Source organism: Pelodiscus sinensis, chromosome 1 (assembly GCF_049634645.1).
Source record: "Pelodiscus sinensis isolate JC-2024 chromosome 1, ASM4963464v1, whole genome shotgun sequence".
NCBI lineage: Eukaryota > Metazoa > Chordata > Testudines > Trionychidae > Pelodiscus > Pelodiscus sinensis.
The window spans coordinates 223,089,092-223,112,355 of NC_134711.1; the positions used below are offsets into that span (position 1 = coordinate 223,089,092).

General features: G+C 41.2%; 1 long non-coding RNA gene across 1 annotated transcript in view; it reads right to left on the minus strand.

Moving 5' to 3' along the window:
• The window catches only part of LOC142823995 (uncharacterized), a 117,482-nt gene extending 99,981 nt beyond the window's left edge, over window positions 1–17,501 (minus strand). The window contains exon 1 of the long non-coding RNA XR_012899052.1: window positions 17,360–17,501. This is a non-coding gene — a long non-coding RNA (uncharacterized LOC142823995). The remainder of the gene's footprint in view (window positions 1–17,359) is intronic.
• Between the last annotated feature and the right edge of the window lie 5,763 nt (window positions 17,502–23,264).

The window sequence follows — 23,264 nt, forward strand, 5'->3', positions numbered from 1 at the left end:
AACATCTATCTATCTATCTATCTATCTATCTATCTATCTATCTATCTATCTATCTATCTATCTATCTATCTAGATATAAAAGCAGCTTTCATGGGGAAAACTCACTTCATCAGATAAAGAATTGCACAGGCAGTTGCCACGATGTAAACCTTGCACAATAATAAATCAGTATATTCTTTGGAAGACAGTTGGTTCTCATTAGAAAAATCTGTTCTGTTCTAAAAAGCGTATTTTTGTCAGTTTGCGTTATTTTATGATTTTCTAATTATTATAGCTTTAAAACTACTTGCTGAAATTACATTCAGGATCATAAAATGGGTTAGCACATAGAAAGAAGCATTATAAAAAGGAGAAGTAAGTTTGGATTTATACTAAAACCCTCATCCTGGAATGAACTTGTATCGTTTACACCCCTTCATTGTTGAGCCACCTCTCCTTTCATGCTGTCAAAGCATTCTGATGTTTGATCGTTCACTTAGCTAAACTAAACCTTGCTGGGTATTTGTGAAGCAGACTATGGGAAGCAGGGCCAAATCTTCCAAAAATATATTTCTCACGTAAGATTTACATTCACGGAATTTGTTTGTGGAGGTAAAAAGTTAATTTTTTAAAAAATTGAAGAGATCTGCTATGGGCATTGTAGGTAATGCAGGGTTGTTTTGTTAGGCACTTGATAAAGATTTGTAAGATGCATACGTGGACACACACCATCTATATAGTTTGGGGAGAAATCTCATTTCAGTACAATGCTGATCAGCAACAATGACACTGACATTTGTCAGACATTGTTTTCCTAGCTACTATATTTACTACAGGTTACTGTCCCAACTCTGTTGCCACCAGCTAGTCTAGAATGAAGCATTTATAAAGTTACCTAGTTGAAAACTACAGCAAGATTGGCTGGAATATCCTATCCCATGTAATTCTCTCCAGGCAACAATTTTCATATTAAACATTGTACAGTCTATCCCGTTTCTAAAAAAAATAAAAATCAGTGTTTATTGACAGTAGACTGGCCTGAAATGAGTTACATGCCTGGGACTGACAAAGCAGGAACAAACTGGTTCCAACATCATTATCTGGTACCCTCTTATCCTCTCACCATCCCAATTTGGCTTCAGAGCAAGGAAGAACACAGATTTTGTATTAGTGGCCAATTGCCTTCTGGTGATGGACAAAGGAAAAACATTGATACTTACACTCTAGTCTGTCGGTTGCTTTGAATACCAATCGAGATGGACTGAGATCAGCCAACTGTGTAGTGTCAAATGGTCTGGTAGCACTTTATAGACTAACAAAACATGTAGAGGGTATCATGAGCTTTTGTAGAATATGGATTCCAGAGTTTGGACTGTGGGCTAAGCCATTGTATGAATGTGTTAAGGGAACAGATCAGGACCCTTTTCACTGGTCCACAGAAGCCGACCAAGCATTTAAAACTTTAAAAAGAAAACTGATGGAAGCTCCAGCCCTAGGTTTGCCAGACCTCTCCAAGCCATTTCAACTGTATGTACATGAACGAAAAGGGGTGGCCTTGGGCAAGAAAGAAACCTGGCCGCCAAGCTCGGGCTCTGGGAAAAGGAGGGATGGCTCCACTCCACAGAAGGAAAGATCCTCCTATCGAAGGACCTAATCTGACCAGTGCTGCAGAGACTACATCAAACCACTCACGCCGGCAAAGAGGCTCTAACCCAGCTTATGAATAAATACTTCTTAACCTCTGGACTTCGGCCCCTAGCATCTCAGATACAGGCCAACTGTCTGGTCTGTCAAAAGAACAACCTTCGACCAGGATTTTCAGTACCACCAGCTACTCTGGAACCCACCCCAGGCCCGGAACTGGTTTGGCAGATAGATTTCACTGAGCTCCCACGGACTCAAGGGTTCAAATACCTCCTCATTCTGGTGGATTGATTTAGCGGATGGCCTGAAGCCTTCCCGTGCCGTCACTGTACAGCCAAGACTGTGGCTCTCAAGTTTGTCAAGGAACTCATCCCCCACTTCGGACTGCCCCAGTGGATGGAATCTGACAACGGAACCCACTTTACATCCAAGGTTGTCCACCACATAGCAGCCGCCCTACAAATCCCGTGGAAGCTCCACATGCCATGGCGACCGCAGGCCAGTGGAGCGGTGGAATGCACAAATCAGACCCTTAAGCGTCACCTCTCGAAAATCTGTCAAGAAGCCTCCCTACGGTGGCCTGATGCTTTGCCCATTGTTTTGCTCCGCATCCGCGCTCTCCCAAAGGGTAGATTAGGGCTTAGCCCCTTCAAAATTATGTTTGGAAGGGCATGGCCTATGAATGGGACACCGGCTCTGGCAGGGGAGTGGGAATGGGATGCGGCTTTTTATCTCAGTATATGTGCTCTCTGTCTGCTGCTCTCTCTTCTCTTCACAGGTACACCAAAGACTCACAGCCTCTTCCGCTGGATGCCCCTGTCCACTGCTCACAGCCGGGAGACTCCGTGCTCGTTCATACCTAGAAGGACGAGCCTCTCCGGGAGAAGTGGAAGGGACCCCACACCATCCTGCTGGTTTCCCACATGGCAGCAAAGGTTGAGGGACACAAAAACTGGATTCATCACTCGCGTCTGAAAGTAGTGCCCGCATCACCGCCAGCAGAACAGTGGACCGCCCAACCCACCAGAGCATCATCCACTGACGCTCTGGGACTTAAGTTGTTGTTTAAAAAGCACTGAGGGGTTAGGGGTTCTGTTGGGAACATAGCTGCCCTATCCAATAGACTCACCATGGGTTCTAATGCAGAGTTTGCCCTACTAATACTTTTGGCCACAGGTGCCAGTCTCTTGTTGCCTCCCGTGTCGCCCTCCACGCATGCAGGATGGGGAAGGGCCTCTGGAACTGGCTATCTAGCCTGGGAGGACTGGGGGGAGGCATTGTTCGCCTCCTGCTTACAGGTCTTGTATTATATCTCATCACTCTCCTCTTGATCACTTGCTGTAAAGCGCTCCTACATAAAATCTGTACTTCCCATTCCCTGGGAACCCCACTATACCCTCTCATAAATGACCCCAGTTCCTTAGCACTTAATCAGCTTTTGTCCTCAGAATATGAGAAAACTCAAACCAAAGTTTGTTGAGTATTCTCAAAGGAGGGAGCTGTTGGGGTCACTGGGCATGATCCTAGGTAACTCGGATGAGTGGAAGATCAAAAGAATCGATGAAGCACCCCGCTCTAGGCCCAAGCACCCTAAAAGCACCCCCATTTTCCCCCCGTCTCCTCCCCCCCCCCCCGGCATAACTGTTCTCTGGCTCGCTAATAGCTGGCAACGGCAAGACCTACCTTGAGGTTGCCTAGTTACTATCAGTGGTATAGAAGAAGAATTCAGATGTGTTTCTGTAGAGGAGAGGAGGAGGATAAGGCTAGCAACATGTCCCAGCGTGGGAATCTTGCTACAGTTCACTATTTTCCTGCAAGTAAACAACCTGGGTATATAAGGAGGGAAAACTGCTTACGTTGGTGTGCTTGATCAGAGATGTCTAGTCTCCTGGCACCTATTTGAGCGTTCAAATAAACTTTTTTTTGCTTTTCCACACCGGTGTGTTTATTGGAGCGCACACACCGGGCACCGAACCCAGCTGTTGCCTCCCTCAGGCACTCTGTGCCCGCAACAGATTGATTTAGATAGTGTTTGCAAAAGCAATTGGCTGCAGAATCTTTAGGGAGTTTTGCAGTTGAACCCAGAAGATATCTTCATCAAGCACAGTCTGTACTTGTAACTACTTAGAAAGTGTCAATTACCACTGTTTCTTGAAGAGCATTGTTTAATAAAATCTTTTGGATAACATCACCACAAGTTCCAGTCTTGTTTTGCTAGAATTCTTCAGTGTTGTTATACTATTCTTCCAGTACTACTTCTTAAAGCCTGGAGCTAAAATATGAGTATTTTTCATATATTTTATAGATTTTCCAGTGTACTTAACTTCATGAAATCATTAAGAAGCAGGTTTAGGCCATGAGAAGCTCATCCTATTGCAGAATCATAGACATAGTTATCCATTATGTCCTATGCTGAGTTCAAGTAACAGGTAATCAGTCACCAGGTCAAACACTTTCTCACTTCCAACCTTCCCTAGTACTCCACATATTTCACTAAAATACTCTATATATCTGTTCTCTCCTGTTTCAAAACTTTTCTTAAAAAAATAGGTGAGATGTTATTCCTTTCCCCCATATTTTTGTCCACTCATCTGTAAGTATTGTCAAAGTGTTTCATTGATTTTTTTCTTGCACAGTTTGCATTACATATGCATATTCTGATGGGTAGAAGAGGCTTGCACAAAAATGTCTGCTGAGTGACTGGTACAGTGGTTTAAATGCTGCCTACCAATAATTGTTTTCCATGACCGATAATGGAGTACCAGAAGTGTGTACCACTATTGAGAAAGCTTGGTCAGGTGTTTTGTTGATGTCCTGGTGTCATCTCCTCAGAAATTGAAATTGCTCTTGGGAGTCCTGAATATGGGTATTTGAGTGGCCCATTTTTATGCTGATTGAAGAGCTGAACTGGAGGGATGTCACAGGAGCAGAAGGAATTCTTGACCCAGAAAGTTTGCTGCAAGTGTCATTTTCCTCAAGGCCTTCTTTACCTTCGTTTTCACACAGGAAGGAGATTTTAATGTGTGCAGGGCATTTCATCCATGCAAGAATATGTGTGGTTATCCTGCTAGCATTTGGAAATATAGTTTTCATTGAGTTGCGTTTGCAAAATACTAGTCATTTTTGTATGAATGACTTTTGGTGTAGACAGATTTCCATATGTTAGAAGATTGTCACTCTGTTTTTCTTGTGGGAGGGGGAAAAATATCAGAGCTCCTCCATGTTGGGTGCAATTGGTTCCTCTTGGGGATCTCTGGGTCAGGATATGGAGGGAAGTTCCTTTCCAGCTCCACAAAATTCTCCTCCAAGGCACTGCAGGCACAGGCCTCTCTTTATCTGTCCACAGACAGGCACACAATTCAGTTTCTGAACATTTCCAGGTTTTTTTCCCTGGGCCCTCCCTTTTCTAGTGATGCGATGTGTTTTGAGGAATTAGCATAATATACATATATATACACACACTCACGTTAGGGTGCAGCCACTAACATCTAGTTATGAGTCACCAAAGGCTCCCTTTGCCTGTGGAGGCCCAGCCCATTCCTCTATTTGAATATTGGGTTCCATGTATTTGTCACTGCCGGACTGCTCTAATGTAATTCACTCCAACTGGGGCTGAATCTGACTGACCCTAAAAAGGTCCAATTCATACAGCAGCTCTTTGCCAAGCAATACAAGTCAAAGAGTATTACAATGGTATGCTAGTACCTGCAGAAGCCCCCCATTCACTACCAGAATTAAGGTTCTGGCACTTATCAAACAAACCTGTTACTGAATATGCACCTGAGGGACAGCCTCTCTTTCCAGCACAGCAATTCTGACCATCTACCATACAACAGCTAACATAGCCCATTGATTAGCTCAAGGGAACCAAAGGCAGAGCTTTCTGAACAACATGACAGAGTCCGTTACTACTCTTCATTTTGAGGTCAAGCTTCAAGATTTATGTCTTTGCCAAAGCAGTCCACAGCAGGAGTGAAAGAAAATGTTGGCAGTAATACGAAAGGGATTGCCAGTCTATCTTAGACTTAGGGTAAATCCTCTTTGATATCTTAGCTCCAATAGCAGCTAGCACCAGACGCTAAGAGTTACATAAACCCCCTGTAATAGAGCACTTTGGAATAATTGATTACTGGGGAGTTGGTGGTTGGTTTACACCAGGGAACATGAAAGTTTATATACTTTTAAGTGCTCTTACATAAAATAGCATTCAGTTACATTATATATGTATAATTCAAGGTAAGCAAAAAGGAAGGCCAATAAATTGTCCTTCTAGGAAGATCTTGACTTTTTTCTGTAGTCCTTGTTCAGTGTCCACATACTGTAATGACCGGGGCTATTAATCTAATCTATGATCATTCAAAATGAACAAAATACTGGGTCACATCCTAGGCTATGCCTGCACAACAGCGTTATTTCGGAATAACTGATGTTAATCTGAAATAACAAAGAGCGAGTCTACACTACAAGCCATTATTTTGAAATAATGTTGAGCTGGAGAACATCTTACTCCCACTCCTGTAACCCTTGTTTTATGAGAAGTAAGGGAAGTTGAAGGAAGAGTGTTCTTCCTTCGACTTCCTGCTGTGCAGACAGCGCCAAAAGCCAAATTAAGCTATTTCGACTTCAGCTATGCAATTGACATAGCTGAAGTTGCATAGCTTAATTCAGATTTTACCCTATTGTGTAGACATGTCCTTAGGGTTCCACTGAGATGCTCTCCTTAGAAATCAGGGAAATGCAAAGGTGGCTTTAAGCCATCCATGTAGACTCTCAGTTCAAGGGGTAAGTTGCAAAGGATTATTCCCCAGGCACAAGTCAGATCAACTTTTATACTGCTCTAACATACACTGGCTTGCAGTAGCCTAATGGAGCTATAACAACAGTAGGGAATGCCAAAGCACAGGAGTTTCCATCACCTGCTGTGTACCCTACATGGCTAGATTCAAAGAGCTTTGCACTGGAAACTTGGACAAAAACTGTCCTATTGCGCTGGAGGAACTGAATGAAAATGTTTAGGACATTCTTGTGTTGTATAGTTGTTTCAGGAAAGAATGACAGCTGGATGCAATTTACCCAGCAGGCTGTTTTAACTCAATGATCTGGCGGTCTGACTTGGTGAAGTTTTAGGCAGTTCTCTACAGAGAGCATTGGTGTCAATTTCTGCTCACACTTATTTCTTCCATTTGTAACAACTTAGGGTACATAAGAACATAAGAATGGATGTACTGGGTCAGACCAAAGGTCCATCCAGCCTACTATTCTGTCTGCCAACAGTGGCCAATGCCAGGTGCCCCAGAGGGAGTGAACGAAACAGGTAATGATCAAGCGATCTCTCCTACCATCCATCTCCACTCTCTGACAAACAGATGCTAGAGACACCATTCCGTACCCATCCTGGCTAATAGTCATTAACGGACTTAACCTCCATGAATTTATCTAGTTCTCTTTTAAATCTACACTGCAACACTATTTCAAAATACCAAGTGCTATTCTGAAATAACTTAGTTTGCGTCTACACAGCAGGCAACTATTTCAAAATAGTGACAAAACACTGTCAAACTGGAGGACTTCTTATTCCAAATCCGGTAACTCTCATTGTACAAGGAGTAAGGGTATGTCTACACTACAACCCTAGTTTGAACTAGGGTGATTAATGTAGGCAACCGAAGTTGCAAATGAAGCCCAGGATTTGAATTTCCCGGGCTTCATTTGCATCTTGCCGGGCGTAGCCATTTTTAAATCCCTGCTAGTTCGGACTCCGTGCCCGCAGCTACACGCGACACGGAGTAGGTAGTTCGGATTAGGCTTCCTCTACCGTGGAACGAGGTGGAATTCTGCAACTTCGGTTGCTTACATTAACCACCCTAGTTCGAACTAGGGTGGTAGTGTAGACATACCCTAAGGGAAGTTGGAGGAGGAGTTCTGTATTTTGAAATAAGTGCTCTGTAGATGCTCCCAATTTTGAAATAAGCTACTGATGTAGCTCAATTTGCATAGCTTATTTTGAGTTAAGCCCTACAGTCTATACACACCCTTATTGTTCAAGATTTAAAACTGCAGCCATAAAGGAGCACCCTGTTCTTCTCTTATAGACGTGTATTTCATCCCACATGTGTCACAACTGGATAATTTAATAGTGAAGAGAAGCAAATAAATAAATAAATAAAAGTTAACCTCTGCGTGATTTTAAATATTCAAAAGTTAACCTCTGCGTGATTTTAAATATTCACATTGGCTGAAACACAATATGAGACGTGCTGAAGCCTTTAATTAAAAAAGGAATAGGTGTAAAGCTATTTGAAAGAGGTGGTAGTGAGGAATGCGACCTGAAACCTGCTTCAGGAATAAATTATTAGATTTTTGAAATGGCATCCTCAGCCTCATACCAACAAGCAATAAAATGCTCTGAGAAAAATGAAAGGTATCTTCAATTTGATAGTGTTGGTTCATCATGAGCTAAGAAAAAAGAAAAGGACTGAACACTATGTTCCATTGCCCTTTTAGGCTATGTCTACACTGCAATGCTATTTCAGAATACTGGAGTATCCCAAAATAGTTATCCCGCATCTTAACAGCAAGCCCGTTATTTTAGACTCACTATTCTGACATCCCTGTAAATCTCACAAGGAGTAAGGGACAGCGAGTTATTTAGAAATAAGATCGAAATAAGATACACAATTTGTATAGCTCAAATTGCATATCTTATTTTGAGCTACATTGCAATGTAAATGTAGCCTTAGTGCCCTTAGCCCTGGTCTACACTAGGGAGTTATTTCGAAATAACCCGCCTTAAGTCAAATTTACAAGAAGAGCGTCCACACTGCCAAGCTTGTTATTTCAAAATAATGGACTCATTATTTAAAAATCTGTATTTCTGCTTTCACTGGGGAATAACACTAACTCCAAAACAATTATTTAGAAATAGCAGTAGTGAGGATGCTCTGGTGCCGCTATTTCGAAATATCTACTCCCCAAAGTAATTCGAACTAATTACTCCCCAGTGCTTCCAGGGGCTCTAAGTGGAGGTCGTGTGTCCACAATAAGTCCTGGTCCACACTATTTTGAAATAATAGATGGAATGCTCACACTACTAAACCCGTTATTTTGAAATAACAGGCGGGTTATTTAAAAATCTATATTCCTGCTTTCCTCGGGGAATAGTGCTTATTTCAAAATAGTTATTTCAAAATAGCATTAGTGTGGACGTGCTGCGGCTGCTATTTTAAAATAGCTACTCCCCAGAGTAATTTGAAGTAATTACTCCCCAGTGCTTCCTGGGGCTCTAAGTTGAGGTAGTGAGTCCACAGTAATGGAGCCTGCCTCGGACTAATTTTTAGGGTCCCCCATAGCGGAGACACGGTATTTCAATTTTGTTATTTTGGGAGTTATTAAGTTGAATTTTGTTATTTTGAAATAGTTTCTGAGAGTAGACAAGGCCATAATATTACAAGCAGTGTAAAGAATGCACAGGTGGTTTATGTGCCCTATTAGGATTTACTCAGCACAGAAGGGCGTCTCTGCAGGTGTATCGCCAGCAGAACTGACTCTTATTTCTTCTGCCCACTGCTCCCAGAACAAGCACTGGAAAGGAACACAGGAGCAGTGGTCAGGTTACATTGCATTCCAGCAATCCTCAAGGAGCAGATGGCCCATTAAGGGCCATTGCCAATTCATGCATGATCATCTGCTCTATACTTGTGCTTGGGGCCAGAGTTGGACAGCCAATCAGGAGCTGTAGTTGGCTCCCTGAAAGGCTCCCCCCTCTACTATATACCCAGTGGAGGGCAGAAGCAGCAGAGAATCTAGCCCTGTCTTTTGAGTAAGTGGTGTGATGGATTTCAGGCATCTGAAATTTTTTAATACACACACACACACTGATCTTGATCTCAAAAGAGGTTGTTGTAAATGTTGTGTGGGACAGCAGAAATTTCAGCTGAGGATAATGGGCTTGTTTTCATTAACATTACATAAAGGTTAATATTACATGAAGGCAATGATACATTTGTCATCCTACATAAAATATGGCAATAGCTGGATATGATACTCAGTTAAAACACTTATGACACAAATTTTTCAAAAAGCTAGAGAAGTGTGGCATTCCCCAAATGAGAGAGATTTGTATGTAGCTGTGTCAAATAAGAGCATCACAATTAATGCTGGGACAGATCCATAAATATAGAGTATGTTAAGACTAATGATTTAGCCCAATCTGCATTTAGTTATGACACCCTAGTTACCTTCTCGTGACCTAAAGAAAACTCTGAAGTTCAAAAATGTGCCCTTTCCACCAACAGAAGCTGTTCTAATAAAATATATTCCCTCCCCCCATCTTGTTACTGTAATAGCCTGAGACCAACATGGTTATCACAACACTGCAAACAATATGCATGAAATGTGAATGTTTCTACAGGTCTAAATTGGTGTTAAGCAATAGACATGATAGGCAAAGCACTGGGCTATTGTAAGTAGAAACAGGCTGACGGAATTAAAATAAGAACAAGCTTAAAGTATTTCTTATCCCTCAAACCATCCTTCGTCTGTCTTCCTGGTTACAGCTTAGGTAATGAACCTTATCTTCCCCCACTTCATGGTCCTAATACACATTATTACTTACTGTTTTATAAAAGCTATATCCTTTATCCAGATTATTCTTTGGAAATTGCTCTACTACAGTGTTTCTCAAAGTTGTGGAACAAGTGGAACAAGTGTTACAGGAAAATTAGAATCTCTTTTGAAATAATGGGTGCAAAACCACAACATCAGAGGCTCATACAACTGCATATTCTCTAATGTGATCTATGCCATCAAGTGCCAGCACTTCCCTTCTGTCATGTATATTGGCCAAAAAGGACAGTGTCGGCAACAAAGGTTAAATGGACACAAGTCAGATATCAGAAATGGTAACACACATAAACCTGTAGGGGAACATTTTAACCTACCTGGGCACTCATTAATGGATTTTAAAGTAGTGATTCTTCTACAAAGAATTTAAAAGACCAACTACAGAGAGAAACTATGGAACTGGCCTTCATATGCAAATTGACACGATCTCTCATGGCCTGAACAAAGACATGAACTGGATGGGCCATTATATTCAACATCCAAATGATATCAAAAGCTAAGCGTGGGACACTTCCAGACCACTCAACTTCATTAGCACTGGCATTACAATTGACAGGCATTTTTTCTCCCCTTCTCCCTTCCTTTTCTGTTATAAATTGGAAGGGTATCCCTTTTTTCTCCACTCTTATCTGAGAAAATGGATTTTGCCCACAAACTTTCATGATACTAGTCTCTGAGGTGCTACAGGACTACCCTTTTTTTGAAGTTAAAGACTAACACGGCTCCCCATCTGAGACTTTTAAACATGACCAGAAGTAACTTTTTTTCTTTCCTTACTGTACATGGATGAAGCGTCTTATAAGTTTTTGCCAAAGCAGATATGTATAGGTCCCATCTTTCTCTAGTCTTTTGGATTTCTTTTTAAAGAAAAAGCCAGGACACTTGCAGGAGGGCTTAAATACAGGACCGATCCTTTAAAACCAGGACCTCGGTTTAGGGTGACCCTATAGAGCCAAGGGGTATCATTAATTATTGCCATCTTGTTTCTGTTCCCATTTACCAATTCTACATTTCTCATCTCTGAGGGTATGTCTAGACTGCATCCCTCTGTCAGCAAAGGGATGCAGTCTAGGCAGGTCGACATTACAAATGAAGCAGGAATTTAAATATCCCATGCTTAATTTGCATAACAAATGGCCGCTGTTTTTGCCGACTCAGGACTTTGTCGGCCAAAAAGCAGCAGTCTAGAGGGGGATCTGTCGAGAAAGAAAGTCTTTTTCAGCAGATCCCTTATGCCTCCTGCAAGGTGCCCCAGTGCCCCAGTGCCTCGGTGCGCCTTTCTTTCCTCTGTTTCAAAGTGGTCAGCCATTCCCTCCCAATTGACTTAGCTTTCTGTGTATTTTGTCTTTTTTGATTTATGTCAATGTACCTCACATTCCACTTTGCCTTTCCATGACTCAGATTATGAAATGTGTTATTCCCTTCCCTTTAAAACAAAATAAACACAAACAAACAAAGCAAAACAAAACAGAACAGAACACACAGTGTTTGCCTTTTTGGAATTCAAGATTATAAATTTGTGATCTCTTCTACCTTTCCTGGGCTTAACATAAAATCCAAATAACATATTATATGTTTTAACAAAATAATGACACAGGAATAAAGACTTTAATCCTTTATTTTTCCCTCAAACCCATAGGTCTAAAAATATGTGTCCTACAACCTTTAAGAAACTTTTTTTCTTAAGACAAATTTAGATTAGATCATATCCTTGGTATTTAAATAGCTAAATCTTTATTGTTTCTAAGGTCAGATGATTGTTTTCATATGAAAATTGAAAAAATCAGGTCGTTCCAAAAAGTCTTTTCCCCAAAGTTTTCATTTTTTTCAACAAAAGATAAAAGGGTAAAAATAACAGATTCTTTCTCCACTACCACCATTTTTAGTGACAAAAAAGAAAAACGGAAAAAAATCAGGAAAAAGAATAAAGTTGAAGAACTACCATACACATTTTAATGTAAAGATTAGCATTAACATAAAATTATTTTCAAAATTAGCTACAATTTTCAAATATTTCACCTGTTTTGGCCTTTTTATTTTCTATTAGAGACATACTTAATTACAAAGCAGTCATTAATTCTTGTTTGTCTAGAATTGGTTCACTAACTGCATACATGTCCTTGAGCTTTTCTAAGCTTAAAGATCTAAATTGTATCTTAGTTACTCATTCAAAACTCTTATCTTGAAGTAAAAAACACCCTAGGGATAAGCCTGTAGCTTCTAAAAATGTTTCTCTGTTTTCACTGGGAAATGAATCATGGTTATGCTTGCAAAATAGACAGTAAAACTTCTCAAGTAAAATAGCCCATTAAGTTTGCAAAAAAAATATTATTAATTTCAGGGGTGAGGGTTGAATAGCATGTACGCCCCTCAACACCCAATTCTATGCTCGGGGAAGAAGGTACAGAAGAAAAAGTTATCAATATCAAAATGAAACTGACAGGAATGTCACTGAGTTCCACTAAGGCTCTTGAACTGATCAAAATGTTAAATGTGCGTGTGACACACACACACATATATACACACACACACACACACACTCTACTCAACATACTTAAAGAATATAAGAAATTCTTGCCTAATAAAATTGTCCTCGGTAGCACTTTTCGTATCCAAATTGCCTGATTAAAAATTCATCCTTAGACAAAGAGGAAATTTCTCTAGCTTAGAATAAGAACTATCTAGCTTTTATTTAGTTCTTACCATTGCACATATAATGCAAAAACCCTTGCAAAGATCATAGGGCCCTAATTCTTTACTCCACCAGTCATATGTCGGTATAACTGAATGAAAATACAGTTAAATGGGCATAAAACTAGCATACAGAGAAGAGAATCAAGTCTCTATTGGCTTTCTTTATTGCAAAGCTAAATCTTTTTGCTATCTTAGTTTTAAGCATTCAGAATTCATTGTTTCAGGATATTCTACCAAAGGATTCTATTAAACCAAGAGTCTGCCTTCTGAAATATAAATGCAATATATACTGTATACAGTTCTTCCACATCTCCACATACAGTATTTTAGAGAAGGATTTCAGTACATCACTCACAGAATCCAGATAAGACTTTGGACCAGCACAATTGGAGCTGTATACACTAAAGGGGGTTGTGCTTTGTTTTTCTAAAGATGAGGAAACTTACTAGGAAGTGGAAGCAATGACTGAAATACTTCATTAATGGTTAAACTATCTAAAACCTCAATTAATAGTCTCCCATTTACTTGAGAGATTCTCTTAAATATCAACTTTTACTTAGCTCCAGAGAAGTTGTCAGAGATGCATTAGAGGCTCACAAGACATCCCTGTTAATTAACTCCTCATTAAGATACACACCACAGATATATCATAGAAGGAAATGATTTATGTGTTCTCAGATGCGGAAGTATTTCTAGGGGGATTGGCAAGAAGACCTATGAGTAAATAAACTCAAAGTGATATAAGCTGTGCCTCATTGTAAAAGTGATTTACTTGGTTTTTTTCTCTGCTGATTCCACCTGTCAAGAGCCATTAGAAAACCTCAGAGCTGCTCACACTGACATGGCTTCAATTATATACTACAGGCAGTCCCTGAGTTACGCGGATCCGACTTATGGATTTTCTTGCCCCGGAGGACTGGAGCGGCGGGACGCCTGGTCCCGCCGCCCGCCTCCTCCGGGGAGAGAAAAGCTGCTCCCCGTCTCCCTGGTCTGCTGGGGGAGCCAGCAGACCAGGGAGACGCTGAGCAAAGCCGCGGAGGACCCAGGCCGGACCACGGCGCTGATCTGGAAGCGCCGCGGTCCCGGGTCCTCTGCCGCTTTGCTCCGCGTCTCCCTGGTCTGCTGGGGGGAGACGCAGCTAGTGCCCCCCCCAGCAGACCAGGGAGACGTGGAGCAAAGCCCGGGGCCTGTGGTAGAGCAGGTGGGGCGCTGCCAGTTGGTCCCGCAGCACCGCTCCTTGGCGCTACTGGACCAACCCTGCAGCACCCCAGCTGCTCTTCCCCAGGAGTCCTGATTCAGCCGCTGCTGATCAGTTTCAGCAGCAGCTGAACCAGGACGCCTGGGGCACAGCAGCTTGGGTGCTGCTGGGTTGGTCCAGTAGCGCCGAGGAGCGGCGCTACTGGAGCAACCCAGCAGCACCCAAGCTGCTCTGCCCCAGGCGTCTCCAAGTCAGCCGCTGCTGAAACTGACCAGCGCTGACTACAGGAAGCCCAAGGAAGAGTTGCTCTGCCCCGGGCTTCCTGGAATCAGCCGCTGATCAGTTTCAGCAGCAGCTGACTTGGGGACGCCTGGGGTTCTTAAGTTGAATCTGTATGAAAGAACTGGCGTCCAGATTCAGCCTGTTGAAACTGATCAGCGGCTGATTCCAGGAAGCCCGGGGCAGAGCAACTCTGCCTCGGGCTTCCTGTAGTCAGCCGCTGGTCAGTTTCAGCAGCGGCTGAATCTGGATGCCAGTTCCGACTTACATACAGATTCAACTTAAGAACAAACCTACAGTCCCTATCTTGTATGTAACCCGGGGACTGCCTGTACTTATAGAAGTCAATGAGAATCCTCGAAGTTAAGAGAATTCAGTATGTGATCATCCATATGAACTACCCTATAGACAATTTTGACAACTGCACTGGAGATTAGTTTTCTTTAGCTGTGCACAGGCTCATTACCCACTAGATAGTCATCTTCTTTTATAGGGAATTAGACCTACCAGACAGGATTAGGATGTGTGTGCGAGTGTGAGTGTGCATGCAAGAAATATTTCTAGCGGTACTGGCATCAGCAAATTTCCAGCACTAAACAAGAGTTTCCTCAGATCAAAGTGGTTCAAGATAAATTTTACATAAGAACCCAAACTTTGAAGCTGAGTGGTGATTGTCCCTAAACTGAACTGAAGCACACCTAAAACAAAGAATAGCTTCCATAGTGTTATTAAATCAATGGGATGTAAACTTGTGCTTAAGTGTTTTGCTGAATAAAAATGAATTTCATCATGCACTGATCTGCTTTGCTGAATTTGGGGCCATTGTGACAGGGGGAAGAGGGAATATAAGGTTCATTCTATCTAGTATTCATTCTTTCTAAATGCCAAGTATATAAAATATTGTATTACATTTGTTCATTTCCTTCTGTGGAAAATTTTAAGAATGCATTTATTAGAATTGGCCTATGTTATATTTATTATGAATAATGTCACTGAAAAACAATAATGCCTGTGTATTTAGTAACTCAAATAAATGCTAACTGGTTCAAATCCACAGTGAAACAGTTTCAAATACATACACATGATCATAAAACCCACCCATCCCAGGTAGTGATGCCAATAATGGCTCCGTTATCTGTGAGAAGGACCAAATGAGAACTTTAAGAGCTGTCCAAGGAAGCTCAAGTAATTATATAAAAAAGCTCCTAGATAGGGATCAAAATGATGCAAAGGAAAAGAGACAATTGTGAGGAAAAATTCACTAAAGATAATGAAATGTGGCCTGGAGAAGAAAAAGTGGGTCCATTTTAAAACCCTGCAAACTGGAAACAACCTCAAACTTTTTCAAACTCATTTTCCCAATTTCTGATCAGTACTAATATTATATTCTGCTAACATTGTCTTTATGAAAGCAAAGATTTCTGATTAACATTGAGCAAAGCAATTATTTTCTTTGTAAGTGTTCATAAAACACTAGATAGGGATTTTTATAGGTTTTCCCTAGGTCTTTCTATCTCTTGTAATTTCCAAAGTGAAGAATAACTGTGTTAGACATGAGGGCTATGAGAATGATTAAATATTCAGTTCAGGTTCAGCTCTTAAACATTTGAAAACTTTTTTTCAGGTTGAACCAGAAATGAAACAGTTTCACTTTTTTGGAGAAACAAAATGTCCAAGTTTCATTTTTGTGTTGACTGAAGTTTTTGATCAACCCATATCAACTATTTTGATGATCAAGTGATAATTTATTTAAAGAGGGTTTCAACATAAATTGATGATGTGTATGTGTTTGCAACTGTTTCAATGTGAATTTGAATCCAAAACAAAAAGTCTCTCTGACATGAAAAGTCAAACCATTTCCTTTTTACTGAAACAATTTCTAAACCATATTAATGTGATTCTTCGTAAAAAAAAAAACCTATTAAAGACTATTGCTAATCAAGAAAGAGTTAAAGTGCCAGTATGGATTTAAAATGACTAAAACAGAAAACAAAGAGGTACAGTGAATATCTGCTCTTTAGAACGTTGTGGAAAGTACCCACTAGTCTATGATTAGGACCAATGTTACTTAATACCTACTTAATTTGAGGAAAATGTAAACAGTAAACTGGTGAAATTTGCTAATGACTCTGTGAGTTTAAAGAAAAACAAAGAGAACTCATATACAACAAGATGACTGGGTGAAATAAAGGTCAGGCACGTTTTATCACAGCGGGCACATTTTGTCACAACCAGTCTGTTTGCATTAACCCCTAGATGTAGCTTGTTAGGTAGGGATGTACTTAATAAAATATGCAAAACTAAGAGAACCTAAAACACTTTTTTTAATGAAGACGGTACAAGGAATTTCATCGCACACATATTTATACTAATGGGTCACAGCCATAGGGAGCCTGCTATGCACACTACAAATACAGCCACTGGTACTGAATTATAGTAATTCTCTAAGGCAGTAATCTTGTTTGCTGTCAAAAATAATGCTGGACATTTTTCAGTATCTTCCATCAAATTTGAATAATTATATAATTGTTATATCTATAGTGAGTCAGCTATTTAAATCTTGGATGATAATTTTTCTCCCTTATGGCTCAATCCTGCATTTGGTTGAATTTTTGCCTGAATAAGAACAGAGCACTTAATAGGATGCAGACTACAGATAATACTGGTTACAGAGCAGCAGAACAGTAGATCTCACTCTGCTGCAAAACAGAGGTTATGCCCGCAGCTCTATTTTAAGTATAGAAATGTAGCCATAAAACAAACAGAAACTTACAAGGAGAATGTAGCTAAAGATTTAAGCCACGATGGCATAAAGGATGACATTGGTTAGGCTTGAGAAGAGCATTAGAATACAAAGAGGTGACACAGAAAGGCCATGACTGACAAATTCTGAAATTACATTGTTGATTTGGTTGTAATGGGAGACAGCTGAATTAATTGTACCTTGTAAGTTCTTGCTTTTCCTGTTTGCTCTCTCCCCTTTCCATCCCCTCAGAATATGGATTACACTGGGAAGAAATCCTCAGTACAAATCAAATTATCCTTTCTTCAATTGCACAGTTAGAGCAGAGGCTGCACGTACAGATCCCATTGCCTCAGTAATCTGTCAACCTGGCCCTAGCAGTATTTAATCTTTTCCTTCCTCTTTGTCTCAGAATTCATATTACCTCATACTCCTGAGGCTATCTACATGATCTGGTTGCTTAGAAACCACTTTGTAGTGGATATCTAGGAATTAGGAAAATTTGTCTTAACAACTACCACATTTTTTTATTCCCTCGCCCCTTTTCTCACATCATGCAATTGTTTCATGAACTACAGGTAATCTATTTTCCTCTCCCTTAATTTTCTTTAACACTGTATTTGACGTATAAGCTTTCCTCCACTGTTTGATGCATCAAAGCTGCTCTGTGGCTTTTCTTTTTGTTCTTCCAGTTCTTAAGGTCAATGAATCCTAGACTGCCTCAGAGCTGTGTGTCTACAGCACGGAGTATAGGCACCACCCCAGCACAAAGCCACAAAGGTGCTGTGCATGACCCAGGCAAAATACCTCTGGAAATGCTGGGCTAGAACAAGCCTGATTATGTCCTTCTGAAGTTTTGCACTCACTGAAGAGCTCACTTGGGTTCTTGCTCTATGTTTCTTCTAACCCGGAACCCATCCACACATAAAAACCTCTTCTCCAAGCTTTATACACAAGCTAGATAGCCTGTGTGGAGCTATAAGCTAATACCTCCTAGGGGCTCATAGGTCAGATTCAGTTTATTTAAGGCCTTCTCTACACATGCAAGAACATGTAGAGTTCATTGTGTAGCTGCAGTGTGTAGCTACAGACAGCAGTGAAAGATTCTGACAGGAAGGACGCAGCAGGGACACAGCACTATTAAAAATATCCTTATAGAGATAGACAGGGCTCAACAATTAGTGTAGTCTACTCAACCATGGCGAGTAGATTACAAGCTGGCACAGCTGCGCAGCGCAGTAAGTGCATGTGCAGCACGGTCTGCGCATGCTCAGCGTGCCGAACCACACGGCTGGCAAACAGGGTTCACCGCCGCTTGGCGAGCCCTGGACATAGAGATAGGGAAGCACTTTTGGGACAGGTTGACAGCCATGTAGAGTACATACTACAGGTTTCTGGAGTGTCTGTACTCTACTTATATACCTCAGCTAGCAGGGTGTGCAGCATCTGTATTATGCACTTTGCCCTATGTCTAGAACTACCCTAAGAATCCAAGTTTGGAAGCATCTAAAATGGTGCTTGTTGTTTCACAGTGCAACTAAAGAGAAATGGTCTCTCCCCTTATAAGCACATAGCCTAGAGTTTAGACAAGGACCAATGAGCAAGAAGGATGATGAATAGTGGAAGTGATTTTTTTTCTAAACATTTGTCATCATATGGTAATTTAGGTATGTGTCTCAAGGCCTTACTGGGCAGGCAAGAACATGTGCACACACATTCACAGATTTTGACCATAAGAAGTAGGCAATCTTGGGTGTCTAAGTTAAGCTCCTAAATCTAAATTTAGGCACCTGAATAGACGTGGCTTGGTTTTCACAGGGACTAAAGAACTTCAGCAGCCACTGACTTCATTTAGGAACTGGGATTGTTATAGAATCAGAAACGTAGGGCTAAAAGGGACCTTCTGAGGTCACCCAGTCCATCTCCCCAGACGGAGGCAGGACCGAGTATACCTAGACTAAGGAAGCTGGGAACTATGGATTCTGGGAGGGAGTGAAAATAATTTTGAAATCTTACCAGTACAGGGGCCCACCTCCAGTCCCTGGAAGAGGCAGGACGGGGGGCCAGCCTCCCCCAGCTAACCTTTCAGTGTTGCACAGCGAGCGCTGTCGAGGGCTCAGTCATTCAGAAGCCCACCACGCTCTTTTAAATCACCAGACCCCAAGGCAGCTGCCCATTTTGCCCCTTCTCCCCACCCCGTTGGCTGCCCTGCTGGAAGAGTCCGACAGCCATGCTTTAACATCGCTGCCCCTTTGGCCACTCCTCCCCCACATTAGCGGCCTGATTGGGGAGAGCAATGTTAAAGTGCTGCTGCAGCAATGCTTCAATGTCAGCTATGTACGGGCCCATACCTTTGCCCACTTCTTACCAGTATGCTGTACCAGCCCATACCAGCCCACTTCCATCTCTGGTTTTGAGGGGGCAATAGCAGTCCCTTAGCTTGATGCAACCAAATTCATGGCTTTCCTCATATGCAGGATTTAAAGGTTTTGTATAATTGCTTTCAGCACACTCACAACACAAGATGTTCCAGCTTCTCTGCCTAGACTATCCTGGGCAGGCATTTGTCTAACCTGCTCCTAAAAGCCTTCAGTGATGGACATTCCACAACCTCCCTCTGAAGCCCATTCCAGAAATTACCTACCTTTACAGATAGAATGTTTTCCTCATATCTAACCTAAATCTCCCTTGCTGTAAATTAAGCCCATTATTTCTTGATCTATCTTCACTGGACATTAACACCAATTGATCACTCCTCTTTATAATAGTCCTTCACATATTTGAAGGTTCATCAGATCTACCACCCCAAAATCTTCTTTTCCTTAACACTACACACACATTTTTTAAGCTTCCCTCATGTCAGCTGTGTCTACACTGTGCCACTTATTCCAGAAAATCAGCCGCTTTTCCGGAATAAGCTGCGAGCTGTCTACACTGGCCCTTGAATTTCCAGAAGAGCTACGATGCTCTACTGTACAAAATCAGCCGCTATTCTGGAAAAACTATTCTGCTTCTGCTCGGGCATAAGTCCTTATTCTGGAACACTGTTCTGGAAATGGGCCAGTGTAGACAGCCCAGTAGTCTTTTCCGGAAAAAAGCCCTGATCGCGAAAATGACGATCGGGGCTCTTTTCCGGAAAAGTGCGTCTACATTGGCCACAGATGCTTTTCCAGAAAAAGGGCTTTTCCGGAAAAGCAGCCTGCCAATGTAGACACTCCTTTTCTGGAAAAACTTAAAACGGAATAGTATTCTGTTTTAAGCAGTTCCGGAAATTCATGCCAGTGTAGACACAGCCGTCAGGTTTTCTAAACCACTTATTTTTGTTCCTCTTCCCTGAATTCTCTCCACTTTGTCAAAAGCTTTCATAATGTGCCACACAGAATTGGACACAACACACCCTGCTTAGATGTCACCAGGGCCAAGTAGAATGGGATAATTACCTTACGTATGACAATCCAGTCAATAAGTCCCAAAGCGATATTTGCCTTTGTAGTGACTGCATCACATTGTCACATATTTAGTTTGAGATCCATTGCAGTCCCCAATCCTTTTCACAAGCTACACCCCATTTTGTAATAGTGTATTTGATTTTTTTCCTTCCTAAGTGCAGTGCTTTGAATTTCATCTTGATTTAATTTCATCTTGATTTCACACCAATTTTTCAGGGTAGGTTTGAAATCAAATCCTGTCCTCCAGAGTGTCTTTTGTGTGTGGTAGCTCCTTCTCTTCATTCCATTTCTTTTCCCCTAGAATAGGGGCTGACATGGGGAGTGGGGGGGAGGGGGCCCTTTTGAATTGCCACTGAAGCACTGCTCGGTGCAGCTCTGAGGGCTGGAGGGCATGCCACAGGCTGGCAGGTGCAAAGGGCTGACTGTCCTTGGCCCCGCCCCTTCCTCAGTTTCACTTCTTCCTGGGCATAGAACAACTCCCCCCACGTCTTGTCTTGGGGTCTGCAGTTGCTTTCTGCCCTGCTGTGCTAGCATGTTTAGAAAGCATCCTAAGCTTAGGCTCCAGAGCATCCCATCCATCTACTGATAAATATATCTCATTTATCAGTGAGATTCCTATCTCCCTGTATTCCCCATGCAAAATTACTGTTTATGCAGGAACTGAGGGGCAAATTTTGCTAGGCATGTGTAGAACATATATAATCCACACACACTAGGTTTCTTCAGACTTCAATATGGGTATGTCTACACTACCCCGCTAGTTCGAACTAGCGGGGTAGTGTAGACATACCCTATGATATTTCCATGTCTCCAGGTTATTATTTCAAAACTAAATGTATTCAAAACAAAGACAAGGCACAATTCCTCACACATGCCAACGTACAAGTTTAAACATATATTTCAGTTTTTTTTAAAAATAATCCAGGGTCTCCAAACGTTCTCTCATCTCTTTGCATGATTTCTGGCATCCTGTGAAAATACTATAGAACTTAAAGTCATTATTGAGAGAGTTTCCTCTGCATTGGCTTTGCTGCAAAAACAATTTCGCAGCAGTTTTATGATCAGCTCTAAATAGAACAACACAATAGCTACACCCAATGGCAACTAAGTTAACTGCTCCTTTCCAAAATTTCCAAAGAAAGCTGCTAAGATTTTCTGAATCATCCTGGAACCAGGGCTGGATTAAGCTTTTCATAGGCCCCCTAGTTACTCCCATAAGTGTAGGCCATTAAATTAGACTATATAGAAATATATGAATGAGAAATGCCCTATTATCTATACACCTAATATCATTCACTTTAATTTTCGCTCTTGAAAATGGCTCACCATGTGAGAATTTCATGGTACTTCATTCTAAAAGAACAGCTATTTTGTTGTATACTATAATTATACTTAGCATTCACCTGATAGTTAATTGGTGGATAGGGAGAAAAGTAAAGTGATGTTGACGCAGTTATGACTGTAAAATCCAGAGTATTGCATTGCACCACAGAGGTGACAACTTGGCAAAAATGTGTCTCAAGATTGTTCAACGTCATTTATGAAATAACAGTACATTGACTGATGCTGGCCATACATTTCTGCCAGAATCAGTGATTAGTATCAGCCTAGAATTTCTGAAACACAACTGTGAAAAGCAAACAGTGTATTAATAAGCAGTGTTCCCTTTAACATTTCCATCCTTGATTGGGTTGAATTTTCTTATGTGCACTGAAGTCTTACAGAGAATAATCGCTGTAATAAGATTCCTTGCTGAATAAGGACTAGCCTTTCATGGGGACACTGAAATGTACATCTGCCCTACCAATGGAAACTACCTTTGTTGCATTAAACTTCTAGCTAAATTTGAGCCATTTCTCTCAGAACAGATGCAATGACATGACAATCCAGACAGAGGGAATGTGTCTTACCTTTAATCAACTATATGCAATGAATTTATTGATATATTGGGATCTAAAGTTATGGCACAGATAATATCTGAATTCAAAAAGACAAAGTATTATGGAATCAAAATCAATTCATCTCCTGATATTAGTCACGCTTATCAGCTTACAATGGTGTTTCGTTATGTACTCGGTGATGGAAATGTGGTTGAGTGGTTTCTTCAGTTCACTCCCATTGAACATCATGATGGAAAATACTTATTTGATCTTTTGCAGGATAATCTCAAACTTCATGGCATTGATATTGCAAGCTGATGGTCACAGTCATATGATAGTGCCAGCAATAGGAGTGGCATTTAATCAGGGGTTCAAGCTAGCTTTTGTGAGGTTAACAGTTTGGCTGAATGGGTTCCATGTGATGCCCGCAGTCTAAATTTGGTTGGATCAATTGCTGTTGTCAGGTTTTTTGTTGTTGTTGTTTTGGGTTTTGGGGGTTTTTTTGCAGTCACTTTTTACGTTCCTCTAAGCTTCAACCCATAGATGATCTAAATTAGTAAATAACATGATGAAAAATACCCATGTTGTACAAAGCATATCAGAAACACAACGGTCAACATGGAGCAATGCCACCAGAGCACTTTATATGAACTGTTCTGAAATTCATCAGACTTTGACAGACATAGCTGAACGTGATCGACAAACACCAGCAGCTGTCCATAAGGCAAAGTCACTGACTAAGAAGTTGGATCAGTCTGAGACAGCTTTAATGTGCA